Below are 23,482 nucleotides of genomic sequence, written 5' to 3'. Positions count from 1 at the left end.
ACATTTTGCTTCTTTGTTTACATACACTTTATTAATCTGTTTATACTATTTAATTTTCAAAGAAATCGCAGAACCCTGGAGCATAGATCAGATGGAATGCAGTATTTCTGTTTGTTCACTTTACAGTCATATAGTCCTGCACGTTACGAGTGGTCTTGAACACTAAGAAAATAAAACAAACAACAATTTAGAGCTATGCTTCAATATTATTAACAATTCTTATTTCGTAATATTTTCCTTTGGAAAACAAAATGCTTCTGGAAAATCACGGTCTGTGTCTTTTGACTGCCCTTTGATTGGAGCTACTTTCTGTCTTTGGTTGTGATAGGAGGTTGCAGGGTACCTCCTGCTGTTTATTCGTGGATGGAGAGGGGTGTGAGAGTGGCAGCTTCATACGCCCTGTTGCCTTCACACCTATCCATGGATAAATGATGCAGTCCATGTCACTGCTCCTCATCTTGAAAAGGGCACCGAGGAGGCAGATAGAGCTTACAGCAGAGGGTAGGACTAATAACAGAAAAGAGAAAACAAATAGAAGCAACTCCATCTGTAAGAGTCCTTAGAAGGACAAGTGGAAACCTTTGGATATTACCGGCCTACCGGTCAGCAGCCTCAGCCGTTTCAGCCCAGCTATTTACAGTTGACCAGGGGAAGGGGTGGAGCTTTCACAGCCAAAATAGGTGGAGCTATACTCAGCAAAGTAGCTGTTTCCTGAGTCCTCCCTGGCATGCCTGGAGACAGCCAGTAGGAAGGCACATCTCACACAGAGACTGCCCGGGCCAGCCACTGCCGTTTTGCGTAGGTAAACTGGCTGCTCGATTTTGTTTATTTTCTTTGCTCAGGGTCACAGCATGCACCTTAAAGCTGTAGGAGTGTTTTGGTTGTGCTCCAGAAGCTGGGCTGGTGCAAGCAGATGAAGCTGCTTAAACCTTAGGAAAAAATATTGCTCACAGACTGTACTCAAGTGTAGTCTTACTGGGCAGTGGTCCATTGCCTGCCTTACCTGTCCTGCTTGGATCTTACGGGAACCCAACAACGAGCGTCTTCCTCCTTTCTGAGCTCGGACTCTGGCCACCACGGCAACCAGGAACTGTTTGTCTCATTGAGATCAGAGTAATGAATGAGCCCTATCAAGGGTCTGTTCCCCTTCTAGTAAGTGTGACACACAGTTCCAGGTTGAATTTGGGAGCAAAGAGTTGGCCCATCCTGTCTCCATAGGCTCTATCGTTTTGAGAATGGGAACAAATGCAGGCTAGGACTGATATGGAAGGAAAAAGCAAAGAGAAATCCCTAGGAATAAATGTGCAGTATGTGCATGGTTCAGACTACTCAAAATCTAGGTTTCCTACCAGGAACAAGTGAATTATTTTAAGGTCTTACTTTATTTGATACCGTTGCTTCAGGATATGAGCGGCAATTGCTGTTTTATTGAAAATGTTCTGATGTTTGGATATCATCTTCTTAAATATTCCAGCATAAATTCCATTTGCAAGTGTTACAGTCAAAACATGTATTTCTTTTGCACCACAATGCATTGTACAGCGCTCTGAAAGTTGGATGGGTGGAGTTTGCTCTCGTACACTAAGTCAGATTCTGAAATAAAGCTGGATTGTGCAAAATAAAAGAGGCACGTTTTCTTACAAAAAGTGCAAGAAGGATCGTGTTCTGCTGAGTTAAGTATTATGCATGTTTTACATAATACACAAATAACTTTACTCTGGAAGGAAGAAAATGCTGCTACCATTTGCAAGAAAATACTTGAGAAACTAATCTTTAGCAACTACATTCTTTTTTGTAGGCAAATAACACTTTACACCACCTCCAAGCTGAATTTGGACCTAGTTAGAGCAGCAACCTGGTAGTCACATCTGACCTTCATAATGTGCGCAAACCAGCTATTCAGGGTAGTGCCAAGGCTATGGTTATTGTACACCTTTCTGCAGCCTTCCATACCCCTGATTTCTCCCTTCTAATAACCAGACCGAAATAAGTTGCCCTTGATGATCTTCCCGTGAAATTGATCAGCGCCTTAACATCTGACTATTCTCAAGCAACATTTCTACCACCATTCCAGTCAGAGTCCAGGTGAGTACCCTGTATTATCCCTCAGGAATGACCACTCTTTCCACTCTTATTTAACATTTACATGTTACATCTAGCTTCCCATCTAGCCCACCTGTTATCCACCCTGGAAACAATTGTACATTTAAGCTAATGATACCCACTTGGTATTCACTCTGTCCTCCACCGAATCAGCTTCATCCTCCTAGTCACCACCCAAAGAGGCCTTCCCCGATTTCTGAAGAATCACGCACCACTGGATGGCTTTCAGTTTCTTCAGATTAAATCCAGCTAAAGCAGAACTTCTCCAGATAACTGGAATCAAACCTGCTGGCCAAGCGCCATGGGCCTTTTCCCCACCTAGCCAAATCTGTCTGGAATCAGGGTATCTATATTGAGGCAGATCTTAGCTTGAGCATCAGATCACTAAGGTGGCAAGTTGTTGTTGCAGACAAATTAAACACCTAAGGAAAATGTTATAGTACCTTATCTCTGATTACCCTATACCCGCAGTCACGGGTCAGGCTACGTGCCAAAATTATCAAGAGATTGCAGCTGGCACAAAGCTCATCTGCGTGTCTTCTAACCGGTGGTAAACCTCACGTCACTCCAGAAATACCCCCTGGTTTCCATTCAAAGATTTGACTGAGGTGGATTTTTCTGTTTTTCGGCATCAACATGTCATTTGTTTGTTTCCGAACAGCACTATGTCTATTAAGATAATGGCTACCTGATGTCACAAGAACTGAATATGTGTCATTTGGTGATAATGCATTCTCTATTGCGGCCGCCAAAGAATGGAAACGTACTGTTGAAATGGGAGCATTTTATTCCATGCAAGGCAGAATAGGTAACGCCTTTTGTAACAGTATCCGTTATCTGCTGGATGTGTGTAGTTTTCTTTCTTAAAGATCTCTGCTGTTCCTATTTTTTCATTGGAGCACTTTTGTGTCAGTTCCTCTGTGTTGTAAAATGTTGCAATATATAGATGATAGTAATGCCACAGAATCAGCCTAATCATTTTCTCTTAATTGTACAATATTTTCCATAACTTGCCTTTCTTTGCCTCATGATTCAGTTAACACTGCTACACAATTTGGCCCATCATTGCTGTATAACTTCTGTGGCCATGATTCAAATGTTACCAAAAGTTAAGATCTTGTGTGAATATACTAAGTGTTCTACAAATAAATGTAGGTACGCATATGCGTGGTAACGGCAGAGAAAGCTGTCTAGGTGTCTGGGCGGAACAGGAAGAAGCAGAGAGCAGAGGAGATAGAAGTAAGTGGGGCAGGGTCTGGGGGAAGGTAGGGTAATTTTTGGGACAGCGCGGGTCGGGGTAGTTTCAGAGTTCAGGGATGGCGGGAAAGTCGCAGTACTTTTTAGGACAGGTCGGGTATATTTTAGGGGTCAGGGATATAGGGAGTCAGGGTGTTTTTAGGACAGGGTGGGGTAGGTTTTAGGGTTCAGCAGGGGTCGGGGTATTTTTTTGGACAGTGCGGGGTAGGTTTTAGGATACAAGATGGGGGGTCAAGTAGTTTATAGGACAGGGTAGCGGAGGTTTTAGGGTACAGGGTGGGGCGTTGGGGTAGTTTTTAGGACAGGGTTAGGTTTTAGTGTTGAGGGCAGGGAAAGGGGTACGTTTAAGGGTTCAGGGCCGGGGTTGGGGGTCGGGGTAGTTTTTAGGACATGGCGGGGTAGGTTTTAGGGATCAGGGCGGGGAGTCAGGGTAGTTTTTAGGACGGGGAGATTTACGGTTATGGGCAGGGGGTCGGGGTAGTGTTTAGGACAGAGCGGGGTAGATTTTAGGGTTCAGGGGAGTGGTAGAGGGAACAGGTAGTTTTTAGGAGTATGGCAACGCCCTCTGCGCAGGAACTACGGCCAAGCTCCAGAAAAGACTGCAACACATACAGAACACCTCAGCATGCCTCATCCTGGACATCCCCCACCACAGACACACCACAGCCCACCTGAGAGACCTGCATTGGCTCCCCGTCAACAAGAGAATCAAGTTCAAGCTCCTCACCCACGCTCACAAAGCACTGCACAATGCCGGACTACAATACCTCAGCAGATGACTCTGCTTCTACACCCCGACCTGCCAGCCTCGCTCCACTGACCATGCCCTCGCCACCGTTCTACTCATCCACAAAACGACCGCCTGTGGCAGATTGTTCTCCCACCTCGCCCGCCAAAATGTGGAACATTGTTCCTATCCACCTGCAACAGACACAGGTCCTGCTAACCTTCAGGAGACACTTCAAGACCTGGCTGTTCGAGCAGTAGCAGCACTGCCCCCCCTCCCCCTCAGCACCTTGAGACCCTCACGGGTGAGTAGTGCGCTTTACAAATGCTATGATTGATTGATTTTTAGGACAGGGCAGGATAGGTTTTAGGGTTCAGGGTAGGGGGTTGGGGTAGTTTTTAGGACAGGACGGGGTAGGTTTTAGGGTACTGGGCAGGGTCAGAGGTAGGTTTAATGTTTAGGACACAGCTGGGTAGGTTTTAGGGTTCTGAGTGAGGGTGGGGGATTGAGATCGTTTTTAGGACAGGTCGGTGTATGTTTTAGGGTTCAGGGTGGGTGCGGGGTCAGCATAGTATTTAGGACAGGACAGAGTTACTTTAAGGGCTCCAGAAGGGGGCTGTTAGGGCTCAGGGCAGGGGGTGAAACAGCAGTTTTAAGGGATTGGGTGGGGTGGAGTATGGTATCAGGTGTAAGGGGGCAGGGCGGGGAAGAATTTACCACCCATATTCCTTTACCAAACATAATTTTACAACAAAATCTGTTGTAAGGGCATGCGTGGTAAAGACATGCATGGTAAGAACACGGTCGTGCTGAAAGCATGTTGTAAAGAGCATGCATCATATATGCATGTGTCGTTCCATAATACATCCATAACGTGGTGATCTGCAGGTCACAGGTTCAATTCCCTGCAAGGTCAACTCAGCCTTTCATCCTTCCATAGACAGTAATCTAAGCACATTTAATTGGGCAATATAGCATCTCCTATTTGCAAAGAGTAGAAATAACAAAAATGAACACGGAAGGTCTGAGGGGATTGAAGAAACAACTCGCAAAGAAAAGACTCACTCAAATACAACAGTTCAGCTGGAAAGCACTTAAAAGAGGTCTATGAAGGGTGGCGCTGAGAAGGAGGAGGGCCTTGAGGGTCTGAGGGAGAATTAGGCCATTCAGGATAGCTGGATCACAACGGCAACACTTCCAGGGTGGCATTAGAAGTATGTGTACCTGAACAAAGTTGTTGCACAACGTTTTGGGTTGTATGGTCCCCTCTGCAGTTAATTTGTTCACCATTGGTTCCCACGCCTTTGTTGTCATCAGAGCATGGGTTAAGGCATACTCATGGGAAGGGGGTTGAGGCTGTTAGGAAACTATTCTTCAACCCTCCTCAGAGTGACGCAAAGAAAACACAAACACCAGGCAAGGCTCCGGAACAGATGAAATGCTTTCATGAGGTACCAAGGTTTATTGGCATGCCAAGGCAGAAGGCAGACGCACATCCCAGTGTAACGTCTTACAAGCTGGCATCTTCTGCCCTGAAGCATATAAGTCAGGCACTTATATATGTTAATAAGTGCTGTCACAGCACAACCCCAAAAGGGGACACAGTCCAAACATGGGCACACACATACAAAAGAAATGCTGCACATACAAAACTAGAAGTCCATAGTGTAAAAATATACAGAATGCAGTGTGAGCATGAGCACGTGAACAGACAACAGGTGGTCCCTAAAGAAATGGGGGCTGGGTTGCTGGCTGAACTTAAAGTGTGAGACTGAGCTAAACTTAACAACATGGCCTGGAGAGGTTTGTTTGTACAACTGGCATAGGTGTCAGAGAGGTCAGTAGGGAAGTCTTACTGGGATTCAGATAAGGGTAAAGAGAGTCGGAACTAAAGTATAATATCTATAGGTACATACATGTGAATATATATTTTTCCCAACAATATCTCCTTTTTGATAGTAATATCATACTGGATTGCAAAAATATATATATACATTGCAGAAATATAGTAATAACATATCAAAAATACATATCTTTGGATGGCATTACACATTTTGTTCAGATGAAACACATATATTGTCATCTAGATATACATCTATGAGGTATTCATTATTTAAACATAGACTAAATGATATGCTAGTATTTAATCTAAAGCATTCATGTGTTATGGGTCTATAGCCATTAAATCAAACATTTCTTTGTGTGCTTCCTCTACATCTTGCTGTATTGTAAGATATCTGAGGGCTATCTCCTGCTCTGTAGGATGTAGGACTTTAACAGCAGAAAATGAATAGATGTTCTTACTACAGAACTGTTGGAGCATGGAGCAACAGCACTGGAGGCAACACAAAAGTACCACTATTGTTATAAAGATACCTAATAGCGCTAGAACTAAGCTCTTCAGCCATCCTGTTGGTAACCATGACCAAAGCCAGGACCAATCATCAGAATCAGACATTTTCTCTGCTCCATGAAATATTCTAACTGCTTTTTTAATTTGGGTGACATCCCTTGCTATGTTTCCACTTTTATTTAAAAAATAACAGCAAGAGGAATTCAACAAAACGCACAGTCCTCCTTGTTGTAGTGTCAGGAGGTCAAGGGCAATTCTATGTTGGATAGTCATGGCAGCCACTGAATTAATTTCCACCTGCAACTCTTGAAGTGCATCTCTTGTTGCATTGAATGCTATGGCTAGCTCAGCAGACATGTTAACAAGGGCCAATTCCAAATCATATACGCCATATCCAGGGATTAATATACGCATTAGCTCAAAAAATAGACCTTGTCTAGCCTCCAGAATAGGTGTATGTATATCTCTTTGATACCTATGAGCAAAACTCCCCAAGTTTAATGGCTCATGCACTGCAATATGCGGCACAACTGAAATGTTTGGTGTTAGATAAGAAATAGCACACATGCCTTCCCAATGCCGCGGAAGCACCTTGTAAGCCTTAGTTCCACAAATGAAATACATACTGCCCTGTAACTGTGTGTCCAATGTGTGATATTTACTGAGAGGAAGGCCTACCCCCTCAGGGAAAGTGTTCTGAAATTGGTCACACCATTTATAATCAATCCATGCAGAGTTTATAAAAGTAACATTTGCCCACGGCGCCATGTAAGAGCAGCGAGCTGACCATAAAGGATATTCTAATATTTTAGAAATCACACTTGGTGCCCTACTATAATAATTTTCTTGTTCAATTAGTGGATCATATAGAAGACCATCAGGTGTTATCAACAGTGTTTCTCCAAGAATAGTGATGTTCCAGTAATGTAAAGTGTAGGTAACTTTCTTTCCTTGCCTCTTAGTTGTCCAGATCCTACTTATTAACTGTCTGTCCTTTAAATTCCAATTACCCGTGGTATCATCAAATTCTAATATGTTAGGACACTTGCTACTTGCGAGGTATCCTAAGTATCGGGAATCTGGGTTACATCCTGAAACTTGATGCTTTATACATACAGGAAAAGCACTGTCCTCTGCATTGTTCTCTCTCATAGGTGACACTGGGTATTCAGCTTGAATATTGGGCAGTATGGTACAACGTGGGTACCATCCAATCCTTCCTTCTCCACAGTCCCAAGTTACATTTGGTATAAGGCATCCTTTTCCTTGTGCATAATTCTGTATAGGCACAGGTGTCCCATGTAAGCCAATAGGGTCATTGGGGTTTCTGGATAATTCTCTACACATCCAGCAGTTTTCAAGACCTAAGACTTGGGCTACTTTCTCATGTACCGCAATGAGGGGATGGTCAGCTGTTTGTCTAAATACTGTTAGGACATACAAAATTAAGGTACTAAAAAATATTATTTGTACTATGCAATGCATTTTTTTTTTTTTTTTTCAAAAGTTATAGAAATAGATATGAAGTCTGTTCAGTAAGGCAATGGCACGCAGTGTGCTGTCCTCGTCTTCCCCTACTAGTCTGCAGTAGTCTTGTTCAAGGGCGGTTTCACGGACCTGCCCTGCAGTGTCCTCTTCAGTCTATTTTTCTGCAGGTGTGACTATCACCTTTCTTCGAGACTACGTTGTGTGCTTCACTCAACTGCTTCAGTTGGTGTCACCTGACACTTGATGACGGACCCTCATCGTGGCTCTTGGGAATGGTCTGGTCTGTCTCCCCTTTTTCTGGTAAGCTGTGCTGCTCCACGGGTTGCATGTGCTCATCCGTTGTAGACACGTCGGTCTTTGTTGTTGATGGTGCGAATCTGCACCTAGTTCTGTGAATCCACTCAGGACGTCCCTGTACCTTCACCGCCGTCCGCGTCACCAGTAGCACAAGGTTTGGTCCAGTCCACCTAGAACTAAGAGAAACATCTTTTATTTTTCTCACCATGACTATGTCTCCAGCTTTAAAAGGATGTGTGGGCTCTGAGGACGGATGGGGCAAAGCTTCCTTCACCTGGAGATGGTGATGCCTCAAGACTGATGACAATTTTATAGCATAGTCAGAAATGTTTTCATCTGTCCACAGCAGTGCTGCTTGAGATGCTGGGAGAGGCAACCTCAACCCCAGAGACATAGGCCGCCCCATCAGTACCTCATGGGGGGACAAAAGGGTTGTCCTAGATGGAGTTGCCCTTATGGCATGCAGCACTAAACGCAGAGCATCAGGCCATTTCAGGCCTGTTGCATCAGTTGTTTTTGCTAATCTATTTTTTATAGTGGTGTTCATCCTCTCCACCTGTTCTGAACTTTGGGGGTGGTTAGGGGCATGCAGTTTCCACTCTATTCCCAAACATTCACACATCTTTTGCACCACTGCAGCCACAAATTCACCCCCTCTGTTGCTATTAATGCGCTGGGGGACCCCAAATCGGGGTATGATAACTTTCATCAAGCATCACACCACAGTTGCCGCATCATTCTTCCTTGTGGGAAACGCCTCCACCCATTTTGAAAATTGATCCACACACACCAGCAAATATTTGAATCCATTCACTGGGGGCATATAGGCAAAGTCTTTTTGGACATTGGTAAACGGCCCCTGTGGTACTGGTAAGTGATCATGTGTAGCAGGGGACTGGCCTTTAGTATGCTGGGCACAGACAAGACATTGGGAGCAGAATTGTGCAGTGAAGGCTGTTATCCCTGGTGCAAACCATTCCTGTCTAATTAGCTCATTCATCCCCCCTTGTGCCATGTGAGTGGGTCCATGAGCAAGCCTTGCAAGGGGAAGGAACATACTACGTGGAGCCACAGGTCTCCCATCCTGGTGGACCCACAATCCCTCATCATTTTGCAAACACCCAGCATCAGTCCACACTCTTTCCTCAGCTAGTGCTGCAGACCATTGTACTTCCTTTACATCAGCTAGTAACAACTGTCTCTGAATAAGCTGAATTTTAGGAATGCTTTTTGCCAGTAGGGGCACCATTTGTATTGGCTGTAACATGCTTTCTCTTGCTGCTGTGTCAGCCTTGGCGTTTCCTCTGGCTATCTTGGTGTTAGCCCCTGTATGTGCCTCACATTTTATGACTGCTATGCTGTTGGGTAGTAGTATTGCTTTTAACAAATTCTTTACTAAAAGGCCATTTTGGATGGGGCGCCCTGCTGCTGTTATGAAACCACGATACTGCCACAGCTGGCCAAAATCGTGGACAACTCCAAAGGCATAACGTGAGTCAGTATAAATGTTAACACTTTTCCCATCGGCTAGGATGCATGCTCTTGTTACAGCATACAGCTCAGCTTGCTGGGCAGATGTGCCAGGGGGCAGAGCTGCACTTTCAATTATGGTGTCTACTGTTGTTATCGCATACCCTGCTCTGTAATCGGTGTCTGTTAGTCTACTGGAGGAACCATCAGTGTACCACTCATAGTCTACCTTTTCTAAAGGTGTCTGTTGTAAATCTGGTCTGGGTGTGGTGCATGTTTCTACAACCTCAACACAATCATGGTCAGGGGTCTCATCAGAATCACCTATGGCAGGTAATAATGTTGCCAAATTAACAGGGGGCATTTTTTTAATGGTAATATGAGTGTTAGACAACAACGTGACCTCATAACCTGTGTGCCTGGCTGCCGAAAAATGCTGTGTTGCTGCTGATGACAACAATAACTGTACCGAATGTGGCACATAAACAATACAAGGGGTAGTCCATCACAATGGGAGCCGACCTCTCTACCATCACAGCGGCTGCCGCCACTGCTCTCAAACAGGCTGGATGCCCAGTCACTGCCGAAGGCAAAGTCACAGAGTAATACGCCACAGGTCTTTTTCCAGAGCCATGCTGCTGTGTCAGTACACCATTTGCAATGCCGTCTTGCTCTGACACATAGAGATGGAAGGGTAGTTTGTAATCAGGGAGCCCCAATGCTGGCGCAGTACACAATGTCCCTTTCAGTTTCTTGAAACATTCTGCAAGTTCATTAGTCCATACAATGTTGTTTGGTGCATCCTGTAGTGTGCATTTCCTCAAGAATGCATCATAGGATCTGTACTCAGGGATCCACTGGCGGCAGTAGTTCATTATCCCCAGGAAGGACATCATTCCTTTCTTGGTGGACGGTGGCTGCATGCTTTGAATCATTTTTATTCTGTCAGGTGATATGCAGCGCGTACCTTTGGATACCACATAACCAAGGTAAGTCACTTCTTTTTGGCAGCACTGAAATTTTGACAATGAAGCTTTGTGTCCTCTCTCCTGGAGGTGGTTCAGCAGAGCTAGTGTCTGTTTCACAAGCCTCAAGTGATGGAGATGCTACAAGGACATCACCAGGGTACTGCAAGATTACACTGTTGCCCTTCGGGTGTAGGCTGTCCAGGTCTCTCTTTACTGCCTGTGCATAGACTCTCTGTGAAGCCTTGGGCCAGTCTTGTGAAATTGAACTGGGTATCATTTACTGTGAAGGCAAAGAGGTACCCACTCTCTGGATGGACCGTAATACTGAAAAACACACTTGCAAGACTTAACTGAAACGTACTCTGCTTCTGCAAGTATAGAAGATAATAAAGTATTGGTGTCAGGCACAACAGGTGCTAAGGGAGCCACGATGTAGTTTTTCTGACGTAAATCTTGTATGAATCTATATTGCCCAGTGTTGCCCTTGGGCAATGGAATTATTGGACTATTACAGGGGCTACGCACATATGGTAGTTCTGCATTTTCCTTAAGCGTTACTTTGTGGGGAGGGTGTGTTTTTAATTATCCTGCCTCATTTTGGTGTTTGCCCAAACCTCTGAGTTCAGTTGTTCTAGGACCTTGTTTTCTGTGAGCTGTAAAGTCATAATCCTTTCAAGCTTGTCAAAAACTATAGCCCTGTCATTTCTGAGCTTACGTAACATTCAACACCATCCTTCTCCATCTCCCAACACAGTCACAACTCCCAAAGGAAATGTAAAATTCTTAGTTACCATGGGGCCCAAATTTGTAGGGTAGAATCCTGGTGCTACAGCTATAGACGTGTTGTTCTGAAGCTGGCCCTATAGGAATTTCTCTTCCTGTGGCCCTAGGTCAATGCTCACTGCTGCAGTTTGCGCTCTGTTAATCAATTCTAACCTCCGCTAGGTGCTTGTAAGTAAATCCCATTTCCTGAAAGTATATAGTGTTGCAGAAATTGTGGCAGATGAGGTATACCCCCAGCTAATTGGTGGGGCACATCTATATTGAAATTAAGAAATCAACCATTTTATCTCCTACCTTAGTTGGAAACATTGTATTCTCTTCAGATGTGTCAGATACCTCCATCATAAAGCACCGGGCTCATCGGTTTTCCACTGAATGGGTCATGTCTCTCTCTGTGTCATCCTATGTTCCTACTTGTTTTCTCTGGAAAGCGTTCCTCATGCAGTGCTGTTTCTTCTGTAAGCCTCTTGGCATGGGAAAGAATAACACTGATCCCTACTCTAGTCTCCTTGCTGGTATCCTTGCCCTCCATCTTATCTATACTTTGTCCCTTGATAATGTTATTCAATTATGTAAGTCCTACCTTGCATATCTCCTACAAAGGTACTATTCCTCAAAGGAAACTATTCTTCAACCCTCCTCAGAGTGACGCAAAGAAAACACAAACACCAGGCAAGGCTCCGGAACAGATGAAATGCTTTTATGAGGTACCAAGGTTTATTGGCAGGCCAAGGCAGAAGGCAGACGCACATCCCAGTGTAACGTCTTACAAGCTGGCATCTTCTGCCTTGAAGCATATAAGTCAGGCATTTATATATGTTGATAAGTGCTGTCACTGCACAACCCAAAAAGGGGACACAGTCCAAACATGGGCACGCACATACAAAAGAAATGCTGCACATACAAAGCTAGAAGTCCATAGTGTAAAAATATACAGAATGCAGTGTGAGCATGAGCACGTGAACAGACAACAGGTGGTCCCTAAAGAAATGGGGGCTGGGTTGCTGGCTGAACTTAAAGTGTGAGACTGAGCTAAACTTAACAACGTGGCCTGGAGAGGTTTGTTTGTACAACTGGCATAGGTGTCAGGGAGGTCAGTAGGGAAGTCTTACTGGGATTCAGATAAGAGTAAAGAGAGTTGGAACTAAAGTATAATATCTATAGGTACATACATGTGAATATATATTTTTCCCAACAATATCTCCTTTTTTGATAGTAATATCATACTGGATTGCAAAAATATATATATACATTGCAGAAATATAGTAATAACATATCAAAAATACATATCTTTGGATGGCATTACACATTTTGTTCAGATGAAACACATATATTGTCATCTAGATATACATCTATGAGGTATTCATTATTTAAACATAGACTAAATGATATGCTAGTATTTAATCTAAAGCATTCATGTGTTATGGGTCTATAGCCATTAAATCAAACATTTCTTTGTGTGCTTCCTCTACATCTTGTTGTATTGTAAGATATCTGAGGGCTATCTCCTGCTCTGTAGGATGTAGGACTTTAACAGCAGAAAATGAATAAATGTTCTTACTACAGAACTGCTGGAGCATGGAGCAACAGCACTGGAGGCAACACAAAAGTACCACTATTGTTATAAAGATACCTAATAGCGCTAGAACTAAGCTCTTCAGCCATCCTGTTGGTAACCATGACCAAAGCTAGGACCAATCATCAGAATCAGACATTTTCTCTGCTCCATGAAATATTCTAACTGCTTTTTTAATTTGGGTGACATCCCTTGCTATGTTTCCACTTTTATTTAAAAAATAACAGCAAGAGGAATTCAACAAAATGCACAGTCCTCCTTGTTGTAGTGTCAGGAGGTCAAGGGCAATTCTATGTTGGATAGTCATGGCAGCCACTGAATTAATTTCCACCTGCAACTCTTGAAGTGCATCTCTTGTTGCATTGAATGCTATGGCTAGCTCAGCAGACATGTTAACAAGGGCCAATTCCAAATCATATACGCCATATCCAGGGATTAATATACGCATTAGCTCAAAAAATAGACCTTGTCTAGCCTCCAGAATAGGTGTATGTATATCTCTTTGATACCTATGAGCAAAACTCCCCAAGTTTAATGGCTCATGCACTGCAATATGCGGCACAACTGAAATGTTTGGTGTTAGATAAGAAATAGCACACATGCCTTCCCAATGCCGCGGAAGCACCTTGTAAGCCTTAGTTCCACAAATGAAATACATACTGCCCTGTAACTGTGTGTCCAATGTGTGATATTTACTGAGAGGAAGGCCTACCCCCTCAGGGAAAGTGTTCTGAAATTGGTCACACCATTTATAATCAATCCATGCAGAGTTTATAAAAGTAACATTTGCCCACGGCGCCATGTAAGAGCAGCGAGCTGACCATAAAGGATATTCTAATATTTTAGAAATCACACTTGGTGCCCTACTATAATAATTTTCTTGTTCAATTAGTGGATCATATAGAAGACCATCAGGTGTTATCAACAGTGTTTCTCCAAGAATAGTGATGTTCCAGTAATGTAAAGTGTAGGTAACTTTCTTTCCTTGCCTCTTAGTTGTCCAGATCCTACTTATTAACTGTCTGTCCTTTAAATTCCAATTACCCGTGGTATCATCAAATTCTAATATGTTAGGACACTTGCTACTTGCGAGGTATCCTAAGTATCGGGAATCTGGGTTACATCCTGAAACTTGATGCTTTATACATACAGGAAAAGCACTGTCCTCTGCATTGTTCTCTCTCATAGGTGACACTGGGTATTCAGCTTGAATATTGGGCAGTATGGTACAACGTGGGTACCATCCAATCCTTCCTTCTCCACAGTCCCAAGTTACATTTGGTATAAGGCATCCTTTTCCTTGTGCATAATTCTGTATAGGCACAGGTGTCCCATGTAAGCCAATAGGGTCATTGGGGTTTCTGGATAATTCTCTACACATCCAGCAGTTTTCAAGACCTAAGACTTGGGCTACTTTCTCATGTACCGCAATGAGGGGATGGTCAGCTGTTTGTCTAAATACTGTTAGGACATACAAAATTAAGGTACTAAAAAATATTATTTGTACTATGCAATGCATTTTTTTTTTTTTTTTTCAAAAGTTATAGAAATAGATATGAAGTCTGTTCAGTAAGGCAATGGCACGCAGTGTGCTGTCCTCGTCTTCCCCTACTAGTCTGCAGTAGTCTTGTTCAAGGGCGGTTTCACGGACCTGCCCTGCAGTGTCCTCTTCAGTCTATTTTTCTGCAGGTGTGACTATCACCTTTCTTCGAGACTACGTTGTGTGCTTCACTCAACTGCTTCAGTTGGTGTCACCTGACACTTGATGACGGACCCTCAGCGTGGCTCTTGGGAATGGTCTGGTCTGTCTCTCCTTTTTCTGGTAAGCTGTGCTGCTCCACGGGTTGCATGTGCTCATCCGTTGTAGGCACGTCGGTCTTTGTTGTTGATGGTGCGAATCTGCACCTAGTTCCGTGAATCCACTCAGGACGTCCCTGTACCTTCACCGCCGTCCGCGTCACCAGTAGCACAAGGTGTGGTCCAGTCCACCTAGAACTAAGAGAAACATCTTTTATTTTTCTCACCATGACTATGTCTCCAGCTTTAAAAGGATGTGTGGGCTCTGAGGACGGATGGGGCAAGGCTTCCTTCACCTGGAGATGGTGATGCCTCAAGACTGATGACAATTTTATAGCATAATCAGAAATGTTTTCATCTGTCCACAGCAGTGCTGCTTGAGATGCTTGTAGAGGCAACCTCAACCCCACAGACATAGGCCGCCCCATCAGTACCTCATGGGGGGACAAAAGGGTTGTCCTAGATGGAGTTGCCCTTATGGCATGCAGCACTAACGGTAGAGCATCAGGCCATTTCAGGCCTGTTGCATCAGTTGTTTTTGCTAATCTATTTTTTATAGTGGAGTTCATCCTCTCCACCCGTCCTGAACTTTGGGGGTGGTTAGGGGCATGCAGTTTCCACTCTATTCCCAAACATTCACACATCTTTTGCACCACTGCAGCCACAAATTCACCCCCTCTGTTGCTATTAATGCCCTGGGGGACCCCAAATTGGGGTATGATATCTTTCATCAAGCATCGCACCACAGTTGCCGCATCATTCTTCCTTGTGGGAAACGCCTCCACCCATTTTGAAAATTGATCCACACACACCAGCAAATATTTGAATCCATTCACTGGGGGCATATAGGCAAAGTCTATTTGGACATTGGTAAACGGCCCCTGTGGTACTGGTAAGTGATCATGTGTAGCAGGGGACCGGCCTTTAGTATGCTGGGCACAGACTGGGAGCAGAATTGTGTAGAATTGTGCAGTGAAGGCTGTTATCCCTGGTGCAAACCATTCCTGTCTAATTAGCTCATTCATCCCCCCTTGTGCCATGTGAGTGGGTACATGAGCAAGCCTTGCAAGGGGAAGGAACATACTACGTGGTGGACCCACAATCCCTCATCATTTTGCAAACACCCAGCATCAGTCCACACTCTTTCCTCGGCTAGTGCGGCAGACCATTGTGCTTCATTTACATCAGCTAGTAACAACTGTCTCTGAATAAGCTGAATTTTAGGAATGCTTTTTGCCATTAGGGGCACCATTTGTATTGGCTGTAACATGCTTTCTCTTGCTGCTGTGTCAGCCTTGGCGTTTCCTCTGGCTATCTTGGTGTTAGCCCCTGTATGTGCCTCGCATTTTATTACTGCTATGCTGTTGGGTAGTAGTATTGCTTTTAACAAGTTCTTTACTAAAAGGCCATTTTGGATGGGGCGCCCTGCTGCTGTTATGAAACCACGATACTGCCACAGCTGGCCAAAATCGTGGACAACTCCAAAGGCATAACGTGAGTCAGTATAAATGTTAACACTTTTCCCATCGGCTAGGATGCATGCTCTTGTTACAGCATACAGCTCAGCTTGCTGGGCAGATGTGCCGGGGGGCAGAGCTGCACTTTCAATTATGGTGTCTACTGTTGTTATCGCATACCCTGCTCTGTAATCGGTGTCTGTTAGTCTACTGGAGGAACCATCAGTGTACCACTCATAGTCTACCTTTTCTAAAGGTGTCTGTTGTAAATCTGGTCTGGGTGTGGTGCATGTTTCTACAACCTCAACACAATCATGGTCAGGGGTCTCATCAGAATCACCTATGGCAGGTAATAATGTTGCCAAATTAACAGGGGGGCATTTTTTAAGGGTAATATTAGTGTTAGACAACAATGTGACCTCATAACCTGTGCGCCTGGCTGCCGAAAAATGCTGTGTTGCTGCTGATGACAACAACAACTGTACCGAATGTGGCACATAAACAATACAAGGGTAGTCCATCACAATGGGAGCCGACCTCTCTACCATCACAGCGGCTGCCGCCACTGCTTTCAAACAGGCTGGATGCCCAGTCACTGCCGAAGGCAAAGTCACAGAGTAATACGCCACAGGTCTTTTCCAGAGCCATGCTGCTGTGTCAGTACACCATTTGCAATGCCGTCTTGCTCTGACACATAGAGATGGAAGGGTAGTTTGTAATCAGGGAGCCCCAATGCTGGCGCAGTACACAATGTCCCTTTCAGTTTCTTGAAACATTCTGCAAGTTCATTAGTCCATACAATGTTGTTTGGTGCATCCTGTAGTGTGCATTTCCTCAAGAATGCATCATAGGATCTGTACTCAGGGATCCACTGGCGGCAGTAGTTCATTATCCCCAGGAAGGACATCATTCCTTTCTTGGTGGACGGTGGCTTCATGCTTTGAATCATTTTTATTCTGTCAGGTGATATGCAGCGCGTACCTTTGGATACCACATAACCAAGGTAAGTCACCTCTTTTTGGCAGCACTGAAATTTTGACAATGAGGCTTTGTGTCCTCTCTTCTGGAGGTGGTTCAGCAGAGCTACAGTGTCTTTTTCACAAGCCTCTAGTGATGGGGATGCCACAAGCAGATCATCAGCGTACTGCAAGATGACACTGTTGCCTTCCAGGTGTAGGCTGTCCAGGTCTCTCTTTACTGCCTGTGCATAGACCGTGGGACTCTCTGTGAAGCCTTGGGCCAGTCTTGTGAAAGTGTACTGGGTATCTTTTATTGTGAAGGCAAAGAGGTACTCACTCTCTGGATGGACTCTAATACTAAAAAACGCACTTGAGAGATCTATAACTGAGAAGAACTCTGCTTCAGCAGGTATAGAAGATAATATAGTATTGGTGTCAGGCACAACAGGTGCTAAGGGAACCACAATGTTGTTTATCTGGCGTAAATCCAGTATGAATCTATACTGCCCAGTGTTGCCCTTGGGCAACGGCATTATTGGACTGTTACAGGGGCTAGTGGTCTTTTTGATGATACCCTGTTGTAAAAGGGACTCAATCACAGGTTTTATTCCCTCCTCTGCCTGAGGTGACAGTCTGTACTGACGCACATAAGGTAGTTCTGCATTCTCCTTAAGCTTCACTTTATGGGGAGGGCATGTTTTTAACAATCCTGCCTCATTTTTGTGTTTTGCCCAAACCTCTGAGTTCACTTGTTCTAGGACCTTGTTTTTTGTCAGCTGTAAAGCCATATTCCCTTCAATCTTTTCAAAAACTGCAGTCCTGTCATTTCTGAGCATACACAACGTCCAACACCATCCTTCTCCATCTCCCAACACAGACACAACTCCCAAAGGAAATGTAAAGTCCTTAGTTCTTGGTAAGACCCGGAGACGTTGGACCATGGGGCCCAAATCTTTAGGGTAAAATCCTGGTGCTACAGCTATGGACACATGTGGTTCTGAAGCAGGTACTTGAAATAACCTCTCTTCCTGTGATCCTAGCTTAATGCTGGCAGCACAACCCTCTTTTCCTACATACAATGTGTCTTCATGCAACTCCGTTGTCCAGTACAAATATTTGTCTGCCATGTAGGCGTACCATTCAGGCACTGGGCCTGTAAAAAATGCTGCAGTACAGTGTCTTGGCCCAGGTACTAATTCCAACTGTACTAACTTGGTCATCAAGTCAATCTCAATGTCAGTGCTGTATTTAAACAATTCTTTAAACATGTCATTGTAGAAATCTCCCTGTAACGGGGTCCATTGGTATCGTGTTGGAGAGAGAGATAAAACTGGGTTTGGACATAGCATAGAGTCCTCACTCAATTTGCAAGCAGTAAGTGCTCTATTAGCCAATTCTAATCTGTCCTCAGGCACTTGTAAGTAAATCCCATTTTGTGAAAAATATAAGGTTGCATGCAATTTACAGAGGAGGTCTCTTCCCAGCAAATTGATGGGTGCATCTGGTGACAGAAGAAACTGATGGGTCGTTGTGAAATCCTCAACAGAAACTGGAAGGGGTTCTGATAACTCTTCATGCATCAGCATTCCATTTACAGCTACAGTAGTTACTGTTTTACCACTACTGGGACCCAATTTGTTTCTTACTGCAGAGATAGTTGCACCACTGTCTGTTAGGAAATCAATTTCCTTACCTCCTACCTTAATTGGGAACATGGGATTCTCCTCAGGCGTGTCAGATACCTTCATCATAAAGCACTGTGTTCGCCGGTTTTCTGTTGTTTGAGTCATCTCTCTCTCTGCGTCATCCTATGTTCCTACTTGTTTTCTCTGGAAAGCGTTCCTCATGCAGTGCTGTTTCTTCTGTAAGCCTCTTGGCATGGGAAAGAATAACACTGATCCCTACTCTAGTCTCCTTGCTGGTATCCTTGCCCTCCATCTTATCTATACTTTGTCCCTTGATAATGTTATTCAATTATGTAAGTCCTACCTTGCATATCTCCTACAAAGGTACTATTCCTCAAGAAAACAGCAACAACTCTGCCCTGTCCTTAATAGAATCTGCAATTCTTCCTTTATCCAGTCTTGTTAGTTGCATAGTGATGGTCCCTCAAGGAAGTTACAATCCAGTGAGACACCGGCTCCTTCTTTTAGTTATGTTTTATTGACACTGAAAAATGCATCATAAGGGGGTCAATCGGTTTCATTCTTGGACCTAGAATGGACCTTTGGTGTTTAATTTAGTTTCAAGAGGGCTGAATTAAAGCCAGAAATTTATTGCTACCACTCTGCAAATTCTTCCATTTATTAAATGTATTTAAATTACTAATGAGGATATTCTAAAACAGTTTACATGTATTCAGCATCAATTTGACCCTCTTTTTACTAAGCAGAAGGACTTTCTTTCATATATTAGCTCTTTTTTCCTAGTATGTTCTGGTTTGTATATTACTCAAAGTGGGTTCTCCTACCATGGAATAGTTAGAAAATGTAGGAAATTAAGTTATTCTTAACCTACTCTTCAAAATTACAAGCATACATTATATATCTTTTCTTTGGTCTGTAGTACCTATTTAGAACAAGTTGCACTCCAGTATGGCTTTTTTTTTTTTTTTCTTTTTTACTTTTAGGAAATTGTGCTCATTCAGTGTGTTGAGGGCTAACATGACACTGCACTGTTTGTACGTGTGTGGAAGAGAGCTGTCTCAAATGAGGACAAAGCTGCAAGCCTCCCTACACAAAGCATCTGTTGCAAACCATAAGAAATAGAAGCAAAACTGCTGAAAATAAGTAGCCAGTCCTCCAAACTAGCTCACCCGTTTCATTTTCTTTAATATTATTACAAGTGGTATATACCAAATGTACAAATTGCATTAGTACAATTAAAAATGTACATGTATATATACATATATATCTATCTCATATTTAAAAATATGGTGATGGCATGCAGTCATGCTTTCACAGTCTAATGTAGACCCTTCAGCAGTTTGCCAAGCTACATGTGTGCATTTGTCCCTTTTAAATAATTTAGATAAAACCAGTTTAATCAGTGTACTGCTAAAAATCTGGTGTAAAATAGGACTGCCACAGTTGCCATTACTTATTTGCATAACTTTGAGGAAATAAAGCTACCCTTGAGTTTTTTTGTTTTGTTTTGTTGGTAACAGCAGTGCAAGTCAGGGCTAATTACAGAAGCTTAGCATCTGACACTTAAATATGTAGAATCCCTGTCCTTATGCCAGAGATTTCCCTTGGTAGTTCTTATAGACAGTCCACCATATGAGAATATACTACTGCGGCACCTAGTCTATTGTCCGAGGACGAGCTCTGTCAGAGATGAACTGAGGACCCTGGATCTCTTTTATCCCTATACCCTGTTACCCCTTTTCCCCTGCAGAGTTTACATTACAGCGATGGTCATTACTCTCCACCCCGATTTTAGTCTCTTCTCTGGGCAGAATCGGAGGATTATTAAGAGTTTCTGGCACCTTATAGCCACTTCCTCTTCAGGATAGTGACACACATAAAGAATTGTATTAAAACAAGTCATTTTTAGTAGAGTTAATGACGTGGATGAAATATATCACTCATGCTATTTCTAAATGCATACCTACTTCAGTTATTTCGTGGTTATGATTCAACACCTAACAACACTGATTTGTATAAGTTAGAGCTGGCTATGCAAACATAGCTTGCCCTAAGGCTATGACCTCACTTCGCGCTTTTGTATTGCACCGACCAGCATTGTAAAGGTATTGATGTGTCATGTGTGGGTAATAGAAAATGGTCTGCTTCACGAGCCTTATTTTGTAGCATATAAAGTAGTACTGTAGTATTACTATTCAAGTACTACAAAATGCAAGTCACAATCCTACGCCAGAGATGAAAGGCCTGTGCATATTTGACAGTGGATATAGTGGGGATCCGAAGAGTGCTGTTTGACAGAAACTTGCTGATCCGGCTGCAGGAAAAGGCAAGTATGGGCAGCACAGCTACAATATGGCCTAGATCTCTTGGTTGCTCTTTACCGCTCCTTAACCATTTCATGATCTAGAGGATCTGATGTTGTGGGGTTGCAAGATGTACTACAAAATGGAAGACGTTCCACTGCAGTAATGAACATTTGGCAGCCTCACAAAAAAAAAGAAACTGGAGATTTTGCAAAATAGGGCAGTCCGGATGACGAAATCAGCAGTAGCTTGGCTCTGTTGGCTAACTATTTCTCAAATAATCTATTTCACATGTCTCTTATCTGGGAGGCAGCATGGGGTTTGGCACCCAGCTACATATCAACGCTGCTGTTGAAGCCTGTAAGGGCCCTCTCTTCTGCTTTTCAGGACTGTGAGGGATTGTGTTCAGTCATACACAACATTAAGCTGACAGAAAAACAGAGAAAGAATTGGAAGCCCTCTACATAAAGCTTTAAGGGCCTGATTTATGGAAAGTTAGCGCCGCCTTTACGTCATTTATAGTTATATTTTGTAAGTTTGCGCAATTATATTTTGTACGTTTGCGCAGCTTTTGAGTCCAAAAATTACGTAAAGGCGGCGCTAACGTTCCATGAATCAGGCCCTAAGAGCGATACTACCTAACTAGATAGACATTGATTACAAACAATACTCACAAACAACGGATTTACAGAAAACAGCACTAAACTTTCAAGAGAACCTACGAGATAACAATATAATAAAACAGTGGGTGGAGGGACTTGATATTACAATAGGGATTTGGGGCTGATTGGCCGAGCTGAAGCACGTTCGTTGTCTGCAACCAAATACTGATGACAACATTTCCATACCATGAATAGGTGATACTGTAGTTTGGCACGCAGAAACTGGTTAAGCCTAACCTTGTCCAATTTGCTTTTCACAGAACACTGGTATGGCACATATGTTCCTCTTTGTCTCTGTGTTTTTGGGACCAAAACTGCATGACGAAATAGTAACAAAAGAAATGCTGGTAATGGTGGGATGCAATCACCAAACACTCGAATGTTAAAAAAAAAGAGACAAGATTGCATATTCACTGCCTTTATCCTTCTTTGTGATGTAGTGCAATTTATGAAAAACATTTTCATAAACCCACAACAGAGGATGAAATATCGTGTGGCAAAAAAAAAAATGCTGGTGCACGATCATGGATGAGTATTTAGTATGGTATATCTGCCACTCTGGCACTTTCGTGGTAGGCTGCTTGTGGAGTTGGGGAGTGGAGGGAGCCGGGGTGAGAGGAATGGGTGCTTTCAGACACTGCTTAATTTGGGCTTGTTGTATCCGGAGCGGAGCCCCGCACTTATTTTCCTGCCTCAAGCATTTACTGCGAGCAAATGACAAATACGAGAAAGACGGAGAAAGAGAAAAACGAAAAAGCGTCACAATGGAAGAAAGCAGACACTGCAGGGGTGAGTTTAAGGGGCAGGCAGTGGCTGTTAATGGACTAACGAGGCCCGAGATGGCTTCAGGATTTCGCTGCCACAGTATTCCGTGTTTGCACATTTAATTGCAGCAGCCTCGTGTTTAAGAGGAGTGCTTTGGGCACCGGCACGTTTTTATTTACAAATTAAGCACTGTTTTCAGAGCAAGATGGGCTATCGTGACCCAACCATTGGCCCTCTCTATTCAGACCCTCCTGCAGTGTGGAGCAGTTTGAGCATTTTTGCACGGGATGATTTTGGATTCCAACCTGGCCCTGTCGATTATTGACCTGGCACTGGATTTTCGGCCATATATCGCCTTACACTTGTGATGTAGCCAAGTGGTGCATGGCTGCTTGTCATGGGACTCACTATTGTGGTAAAGGGATCTGTCTGCAAGTTGTGCAAGTTCTGAATGTTAATGATGCGATTATAAGGAATGATTGGCAAGGGGAAAACAGAAAAGAATATCTGTAGCCCGAACTACATCCGGCGTGTCTTCCCCAACCCACTTATCACAGAGTTAATTGGTGGCGGTGAGAGGGGTTTGTTTAGCAGAGGTGAACCTTTGTGTGAGAACAGTCACAACGAGCCCTAAAACTACTTTCCAGTCAATTTAATAGAAATTACTAAAGGTGACGAGACCATTATGTCTGAAATGGAAACTATGGGACTAGAGTAGGAGGAAACAAATGACAACACTTTGACTCTGGCACATAAAACTAAGTAATACTGTGAATATTTTAAAATGTATTGATAGTTATAGTTTTGTAAAAATATTATTTTAAGTGATGATTGGTATGCATTGCTTGTCCAGGGTGTTCTACAGCGCTCT

Source organism: Pleurodeles waltl, chromosome 6, assembly GCF_031143425.1.
Source record: "Pleurodeles waltl isolate 20211129_DDA chromosome 6, aPleWal1.hap1.20221129, whole genome shotgun sequence".
Lineage (NCBI taxonomy): Eukaryota > Metazoa > Chordata > Amphibia > Caudata > Salamandridae > Pleurodeles > Pleurodeles waltl.
Note: the sequence above shows the minus strand (reverse complement) of the source record.